At 41.0% G+C, this 17,512-nt stretch overlaps 2 non-coding genes across 2 annotated transcripts; both read right to left on the bottom strand.

The window, feature by feature from the left end:
- Window positions 1–2,035: 2,035 nt before the first annotated feature.
- On the bottom strand, window positions 2,036–2,142 carry LOC148570809 (small nucleolar RNA R71). Its single transcript, XR_015908441.1, has one exon. It is a non-coding gene; the product is annotated as a small nucleolar RNA R71 (small nucleolar RNA).
- Window positions 2,143–14,271: 12,129 nt separating this feature from the next.
- On the bottom strand, window positions 14,272–14,378 carry LOC148570808 (small nucleolar RNA R71). Its single transcript, XR_015908870.1, has one exon. It is a non-coding gene; the product is annotated as a small nucleolar RNA R71 (small nucleolar RNA).
- Window positions 14,379–17,512: the final 3,134 nt, after the last annotated feature.

Raw genomic sequence — 17,512 nt, 5'->3', positions numbered from 1 at the left:
AACGTTAACACCACTAACGTCCTGAGCTAAAAGTCCCTGCCTACTTTACACTTTCTCTCTGCAAGCAAAGCTAAGCCCAATGATGAAGATAACTGCTTCAAACTCAGGATCCAAAAGGCCATACCCAAGACTTGAAGAGCCAACTAGAAGATCAGAAGAGTAGTATATATAGGAGTAGCTTTGAATTAGTTTAGGAAGGTGAAAACTTTAGGGAGCCTTTGGCCTAGAATTACTCTCTGTATTTTACTTTCTCTGCACTTCTAGTTTACTTTCAGCATGTATTCTCCATCTTTATTTTCATTTTCCAGAGCTATGAACAACTAAACCCCTTTCATTGGGTTAGGGAGCTCTGTTGTAATTTGATGGATCAATTTTAGTTTTCATTCTCCTTCTTCTATCTTTTCTCTTGATTTTACTAGAAAGCTTTCGATCTTGATCCAATTGGGTAGTTATCTTGGAAAAGAAGCTATTCATACTTGGATCTCTTCTAAACCTTGAAAGAGGAATGAAGGGATCATGCTAGAAATGCTTTCTCATGCTGGACCAAATTGGGTGTGGATGGATATGTGACTATAATCCTTTCAACACTTGAATTGGGAAATGCATGTGGTATAATCAGTGACCATACTTCATCTCTTCTCATGAGCAATTGACCTAGGAATTGGCTATTGATCAAGATTTGAGAGATTGAATTACAAGTAATTGTAATTCGATCACTTAAGATTGCCAAGGAGATCAATGAATGCATTGATTGAGGAAGAGATGAAAATGAACTTGATCCGGAGAACGCAACATCTCCTGAGCCCAATGAACTCCCCATTTCTGATCTTACCCATTCTCTTTAATTTCTGCCATTTACTTTTATGAGCAATTGTCCCATCCCCATTTAAGATTCTGCAATTTACTTTCCGCCATTTACATTCAGCTCTTTATTTCCAGCATTTGCTGTTTCCACTATTTACTTTTCCGCCATTTAATTTTCTGCAATTCCCAACTCAAATTCTAGTTCGCTCAACTAGAATATTCCTTTAATTAAAGTTGCTTGATCAATCAATCTCTGTGGGATTCGACCTCACTCTATTGTGAGTTTTTACTTGACGACGAATTCGGTACACTTTCCGAAGGAAATTTGTTGCGAGACAAGTTTTCCGTGTATCAAGTTTATGGCGCCGTTGCCGAGGATTGATTTTGAATCAACAATGATTAAATTGGAGGATAACTAGATTGAGCATTTTTAGTTTGTTTGATTTAATTTTCTGTTTGAGTAATTTACTTTTAGTTTTAGTTAATTTCTTCCCCTTCCCCTACTTTTTCATTTTTTTTAGTTATTTACAATTCAGTTCACTGACCCACTAACTGTTTGATATGTTGCATCACTCACACTAACAGTAATTCTAACAGAAATACTTCCTGCATCTATTTTCCTTGCTTGTGCTTTGTTGGTTGTATGACAGGGAGAAGAAGCGGGGCTTCAACTTCCTTTGATTCAGAACCTGAGAGGACTTTCCTTAGATTAAGGAGGGAAGCAAGAGAAGAACGAGTAGTGGGTGCCGAGGAAGAGGAGGAATACTTTGAACCAAACATGGAAGAAAATATGGAAAACCATCATGAAGAAGAGGCTCACAACCATGGCAGAGAAGGTCGAGCAAATCATGCTAGGGAGGAAAGAAGAGTTTTAGGCTCTTACATCAATCCAAACCCAGGAAACTGTGGAAGTAGCATTCAAAAGCCGACCATCCATGCCAATAATTTTGAACTAAAACCGCAGCTCATCACCCTTGTTCAGAACAACTGTTCATTCGGAGGAGGAGTCCAAGAAGACCCCAATCAACATCTAACCATCTTCCTGAGGATATGTGACACGGTGAAGTCTAATGGTGTTCATCCTGACGCCTATAGACTGCTCTTATTTCCATTTTCACTCAAGGATAAGGCAGCCAAGTGGCTGGAGTCTTTTCCGAAGGAGAGTTTGACAACTTGGAAAGATGTGGTGAACAAATTTTTAGCCAGATTCTATCCTCCCCAAAGAATCAACAGGCTGAGAGCTGAGGTCCAAACTTTCAGGCAACAAGATAGTGAGACTCTATATGAAGCATGGGAGAGGTTCAAGGATCTGACAAGGAGGTGTCCACCAGATATGTTCAATGAATGGGTGCAGCTACACATTTTCTATGAAGGCCTTTCTTACGAATCAAAGAAAGCAGTAAACCATTCATCTAGAGGATCTTTAAACAAGAAGAAGACTATTGAGGAGGCCATAGATGTCATTGAAACGGTAGCAGAAAATGACTATTTCTATGCTTATGAAAGAGGGAACACTAGAGGAATGATGGAGCTAAACAATGTAGATGCTCTGCTGGCCCAAAATAAGCTCATTACCAAGCAGCTGGCTGACCTCACTAAGAAGATGGAGAGGAACCAAGTAGCAGCAATCACCACTTCATCAGCAACCCAAGAAGGAGTGAATGAAGAAGCAGAGGATAGTCAGGAGCAAGCCAACTACATTGGGAATTCATCTAGGCAAAACCATGATCCATACTCCAAGACCTACAACCCTGGTTGGAGGAATCACCCAAACTTTGGGTGGGGGAATCAACAAGATCAAGGCCAAGATCAAAGACGTCACAACCCCAACAACAATGCAGCTCACCAACAATTCACACAGAGAACATATCAACACCAACATAACAACACCTCTCCACATCCATATCAAAACCAAAATAACATTTCTCTTCCCTCCACCTCTAATCCCAATCCACCATCATTTGATGACAGACTCTCAAGGATTGAGAATCTACTTGAAGGCATAGGCAAAGAGATTCAAGATAGTAAAGCGTTCCGAGAAGAAGTGATGTCCAATATGCAGAATCAGGATGCTGCCATCAAGAAACTTGAGACACAAATTGGCTACCTTTTCAAGCAAATTCCCAGCCACAACCTTCGCAGCAATACTAACTCAACCCAAAGGGAGGAGTGTCAGGCTATCACCCTTCGGAGTGGGAAAGAACTGAAGGAAACCCCCCAGAAACCACAAGAAAATGACTCAAATGAAAAGGAAGAAGAGCATGATGGAGCTCGAGTTCCCATTTTGAGTTCACAAAAAGGGGAAGGAGTTCTGAAGCCAGACATCCCAAGAGTCCCATACCCTCAGCAATTGAAGAAAAAGGGGGATGATAACCAGTTTTTGAGATTTTTGGAAATCTTCAAGAAACTGCAAATCAACATACCTTTTGCTGAAGCAATAGAACAAATGCCACTCTACGCCAAGTTCTTAAAGGAGCTCATGACCAAGAAGAGAAGCTGGAAGAACAACGAAACTGTGATACTAACCGAAGAATGTAGTGCTATCATTCAGCACAAACTGCCCCAAAAATTGAAGGATCTCGGGAGTTTTCAGATCCCTTGTATCATAGGGAAAATTACAGTGGAGAAGGCTCTTTGTGACTTAGAAGCCAGCATCAATTTGATGTCAGTAGCTATGATGAGGAAGATGAAGATCGAGGAGGCTAAACAAACAAAAATGGCCTTACAGTTGGCAGACCGATCGTTCAAGTTCCCTCATGGCATAGTAGAGGATTTGCTGGTGAAAGTGGGAGACTTCATATTCCGGACAGATTTTGTAGTGCTGGACATGCAGGAGGAAGCCAAGACCTCCATTATCCTGGGAAGGCCGTTCTTGGCCACTGCTGGAGCTGTCATTGATGTCCAAAAGGGTGATCTCACCCTGAGATTACACAATGAAAAGATGACATTCAATGTGTTCAAGGCCATGAGTTACCCACAAGAACAATTGGGGGAATGTATGAGGTTGGACTCACTTGAAGAGGAAATACAGGAGAATTTTGAAGAAGAAGAGCCCGAAAGGTTAATAGAGGAGGAGTCTACATCAAGTGAAGAGGTTGCAACAACAGAGATTGGCATACAAGGTGCATCAAAGGAAGAGGATGAAAAGATAGAGGCACCTAAACTTGAACTCAAAGCACTGCCACCCACTCTCAAATATGCATACTTAGGAGAAAACGAAAGTTACCCAGTGATCATAAGCTCGTGCCTCAGCCAAGATCAAGAGGATGAACTACTCAAAGTATTGCGAAAGCACAAGGATGCCATTGGATGGACTCTTGCTGACCTGAAAGGAATAAGTTCAGCCATATGCATGTATAAGATACTACTGGAAGATGATGCCAAACCATCCATTCAATCCCAAAGAAGGCTGAACCCAATCATGAAGGAAGTGGTACAGAAAGAAGTTATGAAGTTATGACAGGGAGGTGTAATCTACCCGATCTCAGACAGCCCCTGGGTCAGCCCCGTGCATGTAGTGCCCAAAAAGGGAGGAATCACTGTAGTTCCCAATGAGAAGAACGAACTAATTCCTACGAGGACCGTCACAGGATGGTGGATGTGCATAGACTTTCGGAAACACAATGAGGCTACACGAAAGGACCCTTTCCCCCTCCCATTTATGGATCAGATGTTGGAAAGACTCGCAGGACACGCATATTACTATTTTCTTGATGGTTATTCAGGATATAACCAAATAGTGGTTTATCCCAGAGACCAAGAGAAAACTTCATTTACTTGTCCATATGGAGTGTTTGCCTACAGGCGCATGCCATTTGGGCTATGCAATGCACCTGCGACTTTCCAACGCTGCATGCTTTCTATCTTCTCAGATATGATAGAGAAATTCATTGAAGTTTTTATGGATGATTTCTCGGTATTCGGAGATTTCTTTACTAGCTGCCTGAGTCACCTTGCCTTAGTATTGAAAAGGTGCCAAGAGACCAATCTGGTCTTGAATTGGGAGAAATGTCACTTTATGGTGACAGGAAGAATAGTCCTTGGCCATAAGGTTTCTAACCAAGGCATTGAAGTGGACAGGGCTAAAGTGGAACTTATTGAAAAACTACCTCCACCCAGTGATGTCAAGGCAATTAGAAGTTTTTTAGGGCATGCTGGCTTTTACAGAAAGTTTATTAAAGATTTTTCAAAAATAGCTAAGCCCTTGAGCAATCTCCTTATATCAGATATACCATTTATCTTCGATGAAATATGCATGTTAGCATTCGAGCATTTGAAAGAAAGATTGTCATCTGTCCCTATCATTTTCCCACCTGATCGGAACTTACCCTTTGAATTGATATGTGATGCATCTGATTTTGCAGTTGGGGCAGTGTTAGGGCAGAGGAAAGATAACTTAGTCCATGTGATATACTATGCTAGCAAAGTCCTCAACGATGCTCAAAGAAATTATACCACTGCTGAAAAGGAGTTGCTAGCCATAGTTTTTGCATTTGACAAGTTCAGATCATATCTCATTGGTGCTAAAGTGATTGTTTTCACAGATCACACAGCACTTAAATACTTATTTGCTAAGCAAGAATCAAAACCAAGACTAATAAGATGGATCTTATTGTTGCAGGAATTCAATATTGAAATCAGAGACAAGAAAGGAGTAGAGAACAAGGTAGCAGATCACCTATCCAAAATCCCACATGAGGAAAGTAGAACACATGATACAAGTGTGAACGAGCTCTTCCCTGATGAACAGCTGATGACAGTTCACAAAGCACCATGGTTCGCAGACATTGCCAACTTCAAGGCAACTAGGACCTTACCTCTAGAGATCAATAAACATCAAAAAAGGAAGCTCATGAATGATGCAAAATACTTTGTCTGGGATGAGCCATATCTCTTCAAGAAGTGTTCAGATGGAATCCTTAGAAGATGTGTTTCGGAAGAAGAAGGACGAGAGGTCCTATGGAATTGCCACGGCTCATGCTATGGAGGACACTTTGGAGGGGACAGAACTGTAGCAAAGGTGTTACAAAGCGGATTCTTTTGGCCCACCCTTTTCAAGGATGCCAAAGAACTAGTAAAGAACTGTAACGAATGCCAAAGATCTGGAAACTTGCCCAAAAGAAATGAGATGCCACAAAATTTCATCTTGGAATTGGAACTGTTTGATGTGTGGGGAATCGATTTCATGGGACCATTCCCAACCTCATATTCAAACAAGTACATCTTGGTAGCAGTGGATTATGTTTCCAAGTGGGTAGAGGCTATTGCAACCCCAACAAATGATAACAAGGTGGTCATGAACTTCCTCAGAAAGAATATCTTTAGCCGGTTTGGAGTCCCACGATAACTCATCAGTGACGGAGGGAGCCATTTTTGTAACAGACCACTAGAAGCTCTTCTCCTACGATATGGGGTAAAACACAAGGTGGTCACGCCTTACCATCCCCAAACAAGTGGGCAAATGGAGATATCCAATAGAGAGCTAAAGAGGATTCTGGAAAAGACTGTGGGTGCATCAAGAAAGGATTGGTCAAAGAAGCTGGATGATGCTCTTTGGGCATACAGAATAGCATTCAAAACTCCACTCGGAATGTCCCCATATCAACTGGTGTATGGGAAAGCTTGTCATTTACCACTGGAGCTGGAACACAAAGCTCTCTGGGCTCTCAAGATACTAAATTTTGACAGCATTGCTGCTGGTGCAAAGAGGATCCTGCAACTGTAAGAGATAGAGGAATTTAGATCTCAAGCCTATGAAAATGCTAAGATTTATAAAGAAAAAGCGAAGAGAAGACATAACCTGCATCTGGCACCAAGGAGTTTTGAAAAGGGGCAACAAGTACTCCTTTACAACTCCAAATTGAGACTGTTCCCTGGCAAACTCAAGTCAAGGTGGTCAGGACCCTTTCTTGTCACAAAGGTCTCCCTATACGGGCACATAGAAATCATGGACGAAGGTTCAGAGAGGACGTTCACTGTGAACGGACAAAGACTCAAACATTATATGGGCAACATGGGGGAAAACCCCAGAGTAAAGTATCATCTCAATTAATTGAGGAATCGTCAAGCTAGCGACGATAAAAGAGCGCTCTATTGGGAGGCAACCTAACCTCAGGTAGTTTCCTTTTCATCTTTATTTCAATAATGGTCACAAGTTGTTTTCCATGTATTGCGAGGAGCTAAGTTTGGTGTTTCACACCAAAACAATCCAAGAGTGAAAGTGTAATTCTAAGTTTGGTGTTCCACCGAAGGTATTGGTTAGAATCACACTACACTCCAATGGCAAAATGCTAGCTCCAACTAATCAGGAGAACCACTTAGCAGTAGTTTAGTCTTTAGTTAATAGTTGCTTAGTTAATAACAACGTATGAGGCTTTCTGCAAGTATGCAATCTGTTGTACTAGGCAAGAAACTAAATTTGGTGTTCACACACTAAATTAAGTTCAGAAATTCACAAGCATACATGCAAGCTAACTATTTCTCAAGTGCTTTGGGAACAAGCAACTTCCAATAACCTTGCAGGAGCCTTCTGAGGAAATGGTGCACCATCATCCAAGGAAGTGAAGGAGCAAAAACTATGGATGATGACAACAAGGGGACAGCTAGAAACCATCACCCGAAGGTCGTATTGTTACTTAATTCTATATACTTGAAATGCTAAAAAATTGGAAGTCCCAAGGTGCCCTTGATTAATAGTTACTCATTAGTTTAAATCATTAGAGTTTAATGTTTGTTTTTATTGCTTTAGTCATATGTGTGCTGTCCACGATACCTGCTGCATCTTCACCTTGCTTATTCGTATGCTTGTCCTTTTTAATCAAATGAAAAGAGAATGAGTGTTTTATAAAAGACCAGAGTGGAGTTCATACTATAGAGTAAGTTCCTGAGTTTGTGGTGTGGTCATAAGTTAGCTAAGTTGGTTCAACCACAAGGTGGAAAGACAACTATCTGTCATGAATACTATGCTTTGAACATACCCATGAGACTAGCTAAATAATAAGATCCTAATAAGAAAAAGGGTAAGAACAATCAAAGTTGAAGAATAAAAGAAAAATAGCAAGAAAAGAGGCTAGGCACCAAGGGTTTGAGTCTTGAGGGATGTGTCTGTGGTGTTCCTGTACCAAAGATCTGCTTGGATTACTTAGCTCTCAGGGGTGCTTTATCACCTGGTAACTTGGGTTAACACCCGAGATTATCAGCTGAAAGTCCACTATCAAGAGCAATCTTTGCTACAGAACATTTAGTAGCCCAAAGAGGTGCTGGACACCAAGACCTCAAGGAAAGAAAATAAACAAACCATGTGCCTGTGGTGTATATGTATGGGGGAGAGACTTGAGGAAGTAAGTCCTTAGGGGTGCTTCAACACCTAACACCTTGAACCAACTGGTTCGAGAGTGTTGGCTGAAAGCTTATTTTAAAGAGTTGCCCCTCTACAGAGCACTTAGCCTAAGAACACAAATAAACCCTGAAATGACAACAAAAGGATCAATGAATAAAAGTCTCATGCATGGGATGCAATCACAGTGAGTATTCTAGGACATGATAAAGGTCTGAAAGCCAGTGAAGGAATGAACCTAAGTTGCTATGCATGAAACCACCATAAAACCAGAAACATGACATTCACAAGAATGACTCATTTCTCTTGGCATTCCATTCATCATTCTCTTGTTCCAATACTTGCTTAGGAACAAGCAAGCTTTAAGTTTGGTGTTGTGATGCCAGGGCATTTTGGCCAGTTTCACTGACCTTTTCTTCACTGTTTTTAGGGTAGTTTCATGCATTTTCTTAGAAAATAAGCTCTTTTCGGGTAGATATTCACTTACATCTTGATTCAAGCATACATTGTGCACTTTGCATGAATTTAATGACAAATTGGATGTTGCATTTCCCATGACTTGGATTAGAACTTTGATGCACTTTATTGCTTGATTTCAGGACAAAAGAAGCAAGGAAGAACCACGTTAGCAGCCACGTTAATCTAACTAACGTGACCTCTAACGTGGAATGGGTGCTAACTTGCAAAGTTAATGAGAAAAGTAATCGCCAATAACACCCTCGAAGCCATCATAGCCCTCGTTAAGAGTCACGTTAACTTAGTTAACGTGAATTCTAACGTGGAACAAGACATTAAGGCCAACGTTAGTGACACTCTCCTTTGTCACTAACGTTGGACCAAGCTCATAATTGGCCACGTTAGTTGCCATGTTAACTTAGTTAATGTGGCTTCTAACGTTAAGAAGCAAAAGGGAAGCCAACGTTAGTGACATTTACCTTTGTCGCTAACGTTGGCCAAGCTTCCATAAGCCACGTTAACTCCCACGTTAAATTAGTTAACGTGGAAGCTAACGTGGAGAGAGCAATTGGTCGCCAACGTTAGTGACACTTACCTTTGTCACTAACGTTGGGGTGAACCACCAAGAGCCACCATGAGTAACATTAACTCCCACGTTAACTTAGTTAACATGGAAGCTAACGTGGATAAAGAGATGATGAGCCAACGTTAGTGACACTCACCTTTGTCACTAACGTTGGAGATGGCTAGCATGACTACGTTAGAAGCCACGTTAACCTAGTTAACGTGGACTCTAATGTGAGAAATAGGGGCACATTGGAACATTAGTGACAAAGGTAAGTGTCACTAACGTTCTCGAAGGATTGGCAAGCTTACGTTAAGAGCCACGTTAACTAAGTTAACGTGGACTCTAACGTAGGGAAAGGGGAGGCTTATCAATGTTATTGGGAAAGGTAAGTCCCAATAACGTGTGCGAAGGACCAAGAGGCAACATTAGTGGTAACGTTTGTGCCACTAACGTTGAGGTTAACGTGGCTCATACTTGGGTGAGCAACGTTAGTGAAAAAGGTGATTGTCACTAACGTTCTCGAACCCACACTTTCACTTAACGCTAACACCACTAACGTCCTGAGCTAAAAGTCCCTGCCTACTTCACACTTTCTCTCTGCAAGCAAAGCTAAGCACAATGATGAAGATAACTGCTTTAAACTCAGGATCCAAAAGCCCATACCCAAGACTTGAAGAGCCAACTAGAAGATCAGAAGAGTAGTATATATAGGAGTAGCTTTGAATTAGTTTAGGAAGCTGAAAACTTTAGGGAGCCTTTGGCCTAGAATTACTCTCTGTATTTTACTTTCTCTGCACTTCTAGTTTACTTTCAGCATGTATTCTCCATCTTTGTTTTCATTTTCCAGAGCTATGAACAACTAAACCCCTTTCATTGGGTTAGGGAGCTCTGTTGTAATTTGATGGATCAATTTTAGTTTTCATTCTCCTTCTTCTATCTTTTCTCTTGATTTTACTAGAAAGCTTTCGATCTTCATCCAATTGGGTATTTATCTTGGAAAAGAAGCTATTCATACTTGGATCTCTTCTGAAACTTGAAAGAGGAATGAAGGGATCATGCTAGAAATGCTTTCTCATGCTGGACCAAATTGGGTGTGGATGGATATGTGACTATAATCCTTCCAACACTTGATTTGGGAAACGCATGTGGTATAATCAGTGACCATACTTCATCTCTTCTCATGAGCAATTGACCAAGGAATTGGCTATTGATCAAGATTTGAGAGATTGAATTACAAGGAATTGTAATTCGATCACTTAAGATTGCCAAGGAGATCAATGAATGCATTGATTGAGGAAGAGATGAAAATAAACTTGATCCGGAGAACGCAACATCTCCTGAGCCCAATGAACTCCCCATTTCTGATCTTACCCATTCTCTTTAATTTCTGCCATTTACTTTTTTGAGCAATTGCCCCATCCCCATTTAAGATTCTGTAATTTACTTTCTGCCATTTACATTCAGCTCTTTATTTCCAGCATTTACTGTTTCCACTATTTACTTTCCCGCCATTTAATTTTCAGCAATTCCCAACTCAAATTCTGGTTCGCTCAACTAGAACATTCCTTTAATTAAAGTTGCTTGATCAATCAATCTCTGTTGGATTCGACCTCACTCTATTGTGAGTTTTTACTTGACGATGAATTCGGTACACTTGTCGAAGGAAATTTGTTGCGAGATAAGTTTTCCGCGTATCAGTAATATCGGGCTGCAGGGTGTAAACCGACACGTGAGCTCATGGGCTACATAGGACAAACATGCATCAAACTTGGTTGTGTTTTATTTTCTTGTATTCTTTTGTTCGTGTTTTGCTTTCTGTTTTCTCTATTTTCTCTATTTATCTGTGTCTTCTGTTTACTACTTCACTATATTCTGCTATTCGTCTGCGAAACAACACAGAATTAATGAACTTAACTAATAACCCCAACCCTACTAAGAACTCCCCAATTCTTACCCCTTTTCTCTCCCTTCCCCCTCCAGATGGAAGCAAGAGAATCCTTCCGTAGTCCACTGATGATCGTTATGTAAAAGGGTTCTACCTTGGGTAGTCTTCTGAGTCTAAAGCGAGGTTCATTTTTCGTTTATATGTATATACTGTGAGACCAGCCAACGTTTGCACCTTGTTCGTATACGAACTTTAACCTAAATCCTGTGTACGAGACTCCTGTTATGTAGCTACATGATGAAGTACCAGTGAGACGTCATATGACAACGTATGATCGTGCAGAGGAGTTGTAGATGATCTTCCACCTTTGATGATATTCCACTTGACTTGAGTTTTCAAGACTTAGAACATACTTTCCCTCTCTTTAGTAGTTTAGAGGGGACTAGGTGAGTATAGAGTCTACGCTAGCCTGGGCGCCAGCTTTGGGACTTCTTGAACAGGTCAGGGCCTAGGATGTTGTATGTATATATATGTATATAGTTATTACCTAGCTATATCTAGGGGTGCTCTAACTAAAAGTCTATACTCTAATAAAGGCTAAATCACCAAATGTTGTCAACTGCTTGTGATGTACTTATGTGTGGTTGTTTATAACTGTTTTATTTGTTATCATTTGTGAATTGATTATAAATGATTCTGTTTATTAACCCAAACATTTTCAAAAAAAAAGTACCTCGCAAAATAACTACGAATCAGGCTCATATAATAAATAATAGATAATAATTAGAAAGACATGTTGGTAGCGCTCAGTTTCTAGTATGATCATGACGTACCAAAAATTGGGTCGTTACATCATGTCCTCTTATCAAGTTAACCTCCTCTACTGTAGCAATCCACCATGTTGAAGTGACTCATGTCCTCTCATCAAGCCACATCTAGGTTTCTCACTGTAGCAGAAGATGAAGCTCTAAGCAATCCACTCCCCTTGACGATCCTACTCAAGGTGCCACAGACAAGGCAGATCTTCCGGATCAGAAAGTGCTGCTTCTCTGACTCTAGCCTTAATGCCATAGAGACCTCATTTACCCACGGTCAATAGGATTTCATTTCACGTATCCAATGTTGCCCAGGTACTCTATTGGAATCTGCAATGCAATCTCTAGCTATGGTTCAAGGCTATCCGAGTCAGGACTCGCACAGAACCCAGGTAGAACGAGGGTGATTGTCACGGGTCACCCTTAATTCATAAGATGAAGAATGAGGTTGCATAAGAGAATAGAATCAGACATATTGAGATAGAACAGTAATATTATTATTCTATGAAACTCAGCAGAGCTCCTAACTTTAACCTTAGGAGGTTAGTGACTCATACTATACAAAAAATAGTAATGAAAGCTTTGAATGGGCAAAGATCTCTAACAAGGGTGATCTTTGTTGTATAAATAGTAATATGCTAACTAAGAATTACAGAAATAAGATAAACTAGTCTTGTAGTGCGAAAATCCACTTCTAGGGCCCACTTGGTGAGTCTTTGGGCTGAGCTTTGAGTGTCTCCACGAGCTAGAACCCATTAGGGGCGTTGAAATCTAGCTACGGACACCCTTTTGGGCGTTGGACGCCAGTTGCTCCCCTGTGGGCACTGGACGCCAGGAATGGGGCTAGTAACTAGTGTTGAACGCCAGTTTTGAGCCTTCAGTTCTAAAACAAAATATAGAATATTATATATTTCTGGAAAGCCCTGGATGTTAGCTTTCCATATTCATTGGGAGCGTGCCATTTGAACTTTTGTAGCTCTAGAAATTCTACTTTGAGTGCAGGAAGGTCAGATCCTGATAGCATCTGCAGTGCTTTCTCTGTCTTTGAATCAGACTTTTGCTCAAGCTCCTCAATTTCAGCCAAAAAATACCTGAAATCACCATAAAACACACAAACTCAAAGTAGAATCTAAAAATGTGAATTTAGCACTAAAACCTATGAAAACATAATAAAACTTAAATAAAACATAGTAAAAACTATATAAAAATTATGCCAAAAAGCATATAAAATATTCGCTCATCATGGAGTATATGGACAATTTGTGTAAGGAGGTGAAGGATGTATAATTGGTTGCTTGAGAGGTGATAGTTCGGTCTTGGTGTAAATGATGTATGAATACAAAAATGCTAAGAAGGACATGTTAAATGCAGGTGCAAACGGTAAATGCACGTGCATTGATTGGCCAATTGATTAATGCATGTGATAAAGATAAGTGCATGTGTAAAAATGAACCATACATGGAAAAAAAGTTAAAATATACTTCATAGTTTAAGTGCTTTTCGAAATTTGGTTCTTCATACACACATGGTTCAAGTATAATGAGTGAATTGCATGCACGTTCATTGAATTAGTACCAAAACAAAGTGTGCATGCGTACATGATAAGCAACTAAGTACATAGGCTATGCATGCATCTAATATAAGAGACTTAAAGCACCTTAAACTAATAAAGCAAAATGACATATGCAAGCAACTTATAGTGGTATGCATAGACTAAAAGATGTTGCTAATGCATATGCACTTGATGCATGGTGCAACAGAAAATAGAGAATGTGATCTATGTGACTACATGAAACATGTAATGGTTATGCTAGAGTACTTAGCTTATAAAATTGTGACATATCAAATTTAGTGTGAAAATACCAAATTGTTTATGACCAGGAACAGGAATAAAGAACCTCTCTTTAGACCTAATCCTGAGCCTGAAAGGACTTTTAGGAGAAGCTTACAACAAACTAAAGCACAGCACTCTAGAAGAAAGCTCTCAGAATGTTTTAAACAAGAAATAAAGGACATGGCCAAACCTCAAGAGGAGCCAAGAAAGGTCCTTGGTGACTACACCATGCCTACCTCTGACTTATATAGCAGAAGCATCTCTGTACCTACCATTGGAGCTAACAGTTTTGAGCTTAAGCCTCAGTTAGTCTCTCTTCTGCAACAGAACTGCAAGTTCCATAGACTTCCAATGGAAGATCCACATAAGTTTTTAGGTGAGTTCTTACAGATCTGTGATACTGTAAAGACTAATGGAGTAAATCCTGAAGTCTACAAGCTTATACTCTTTCCCTTTGCTATAAGAGACAAAGCTAAGTTGTGGTTGGATTCTCAACCTAGAGAGAGTCTTGACTCTTGGGAAAAGCTGGTTAATGCTTTTCTAGCTAAATTCTTTCTCCCTCAAAGAATGAGCAAAACTAGAGTGGAAGTTTAAACCTTCAGACAAAGAGAAGGTGAATCCCTCTATGAAGCTTGGGAAAGATACAAGCAACTGATCAGGAGATGTCCTCCTGATATGATCTCAGAATGGTCTATCATAGGTGTGTTCTATGATGATCTATCTGAGATATCCAAGATTTCATTGGATATCTCTGCAGGTGGATCTCTCCACTTGAAGAAAATGTCTGCAGTAGCAAGAGAACTCATTGAGATGGTTGCTAACAACCAATTCATATACACTTCTGAAAGAAATCCTGTGAACCATGGGACCTCTCAAAAGAAAAGAGTTTTTAAGGTTGATACTCTGAATGCCATATTGGCTCAGAACAATATCTTGACCTAACAGGTCAATATGATCTCCCAGCATCTGACTGGAATGCAAACTGCAGCTAGCAGTACTCAGAAAGCTTCTTCTGAAATAGAAGCTTATGATCTTGATCAACCCACCATGGAGGAGGTGAATTACATGGGAGAACCCTATGGAAACACCTACAATCCTTCATGGAGGAACCATCCTAACCTCTCATGGAAGGATCAACAGAAACCTCAGCAAGGTTTCAATAACAATCAAGGTGTAAGGAACTAGAATAGGATCAACAACAGGCCACCATTCCCATCTTCTCAAGGGAATATGGAAACCTCTAAGCAGAGTCTCTCTGACTTAGTCATTCTGGTTTCCAGCCTCTCTAAGACCACCCATAGTTTCATAAATAAAACAAGGTCCTCCATTAGAAATTTGGAGGTACAGGTTGGTCAACTGAGTAAGAGGATCCCTGAGACTCTTCCTGACATTCTTCCCAGCAACACTGAGGTGAATCCAAGAAAAGAGTGCAAGGTTATAACCATGGGGGTAGAGGCCGAATCTGGAGAGAATGAGGTGGCGTTGAATGCCAGTGAAGGACATATCACTGGGCGTTCAACACCCAATTTGGCAGCAAAGCTGGCGTTGAATGCCAGCCAAGGAGCATTGGCTGGGCGTTTAACGCCCAAACATACAGGCTTTCTAGTGCTGAACGCCAGTGAGGAACCCCTCACTGGGAATTCAACGCACAAACACCCAGCCATTCTAGCACTGAACTACAGTGAGGAACCCCTCACTAGGCATTTAACACCCGAACACCCAGGAACTTTGGCACTGAACGCCGGTAAGGAACTCCTCACTGGGCATTTAACGCCAAACACCCAGGGAAGCTGGCATTGAACGCCATCAAGGACATCCCTGCTGGGCGTTCAACGCCCAAAACACTGGAGGGATTGGCGTTTAATGCCAATAAGTGTGCACAGCATGGGCGTTTAACGCCCAAGAAGCTAACAGAGCTGGCGTTAAACGCCAGTGAAAGCGCACCTTCTGAGTGCTTAAATCCCACTCAAGAACCCTCTACCCCAGAACCAAAGGAAGCCCATGCTCATATAAAAACCATAGAGGTTCCTTTGAATGCACTTCTGCATTGTATAAATTCTGATGAATACTCATCCTCTGATGAGGATGAAGATACTAGGGAAGAGCAAGTTTTTCGGTACCTAGGAGCTCTTATGAAGCTGAATGCCAAGTTATTTGGTACATAGCCTCTGGAGGAAGAACCTCCACTGCTTTTCAAAGAACTCCCATGCTTTGGTTCAGCAGAAGCTACCTCAGAAACTTCCAGATCCTGGACGCTTTCTGATCCCTTGCACCATAGGCACCATGACCTTTGAAAAGGCTCTGTGTGACCTAGGGTGAAGTATAAACCTTATGCCACTCTTTGTAATGGAGAAGCTGAGAATGCTTGAGGTACGAGCTACAAACATCTCGTTAGAGATGGCAGACAAGACCATGAAGAGGCCAGATGGCCTGGTAGAGGATGTCTTGGTAAAATTTAAAAACCACTACATCCTTGCAAACTTCATAGTCTTAGACATAGGAGAGGAGGAGGATGACTCTGTCATCCTTGGAAGACCTTTCCTAGCCACTGCCAATGTTATCATTGATATGGCTAAGGGAGAACTGACTCTACCACTAGGGGAAGATCACATCTTGTTCAAGATGCCTCATCCCATTTCTCCTTAAAATAAAAGAGAGATAACTGTGCAACACCTAGTGTTCCAACCTTCCCTTTCTGTGCAGTCATAAATAAGCTCTAAGCACAAAAGTACTAAGAAAAAAGTACCTAAAGGCTGGAGGGACAAGAAAGTTCCAATAGAAGGCCTCTCACCTGGCATGAGAGTTGCCTTCACTAAGAAACCAATCCTACCACATACATTGAGTTGCATCCTATCTTTAGAGTATGTAGAGCTCATTCATGAGAAGACAGGAAGAAAGCTCACTGTCAGGGACGAAAATCTGAGCCCATATTCACCTCCGTAAGGAGCTAACCGTCAAGCTAATGACGTTAAAGAAGCCTTTGTTGGGAGGAAACCCAACCTTAATTAATTAATTTTCTTTTCTTTTATTTTCTCTTTGATTTATATTTTAGGTTCATAATCATATGCAGCATTCAGCACAGAGACAGAATTGTTAAGCAGTGAAAACATAACACTCTGGATGGAGTGTTAAAGTTGAACGCCAACCAGGATGTCCCTACTGGGCATTCAACACCCCTCATGGGCAGCATTGCTGGCATTGAACGCTAGTCAGGGAGCAGCCCTAGGCATTCAAATGCCAGTGCAGAGAAGCAGGGAATCTAGATTCCTTAGCCTCTCAGGACCAGTGGGTCCCACAGCATATTCACCTACCTCTACTTACTTTCACACTTTTCCATACACACTTCCTTGTAAATCCTAGCCCAATCACATCTATACCACTTCCCTACATCCATCATAACTCCCACCAACCCCACCCAATTCAAAATCAAATTTTCCACCCAAAACCCCACTCATGACTGAATCTACCTACCCCCTTTCCTATAAATACCTCCTTTCATACCCCGTCATACACACCCCTCTCATACACCACAACACACCCCACGGTCCAGCCCTCTCTCTCCCTCTATCTTCCTCTATTTTCTTCTTCTTCTACTCCATTCTTCTCTTTACTTTATTTTTGCTCGAGGATGAGCAAAGTTTTAAGTTTGGTGTTGGAAAAAGCATAGCTTTTTTTCTTTTCATTACCATTCATGGCACCCAAGATTGGAGAAACCTCTAGAAAGAGGAAAGGAAAGGCAGTAGCCATCTCCTCTGAATCTTGGGATATGGAGAGATTCATCACCAAAGCCCACCAAGACCACTTCTATGTAGTA

The sequence above is a fragment of the Arachis ipaensis genome, chromosome B3, assembly GCF_059453495.1.
Source record: "Arachis ipaensis isolate K30076 ecotype BB chromosome B3, ASM5945349v1, whole genome shotgun sequence".
Classification (NCBI taxonomy): domain Eukaryota; kingdom Viridiplantae; phylum Streptophyta; class Magnoliopsida; order Fabales; family Fabaceae; genus Arachis; species Arachis ipaensis.
The sequence above is the reverse complement of the archived record's forward strand: the minus strand, read 5'-3'. Positions and strand labels throughout refer to the sequence as shown.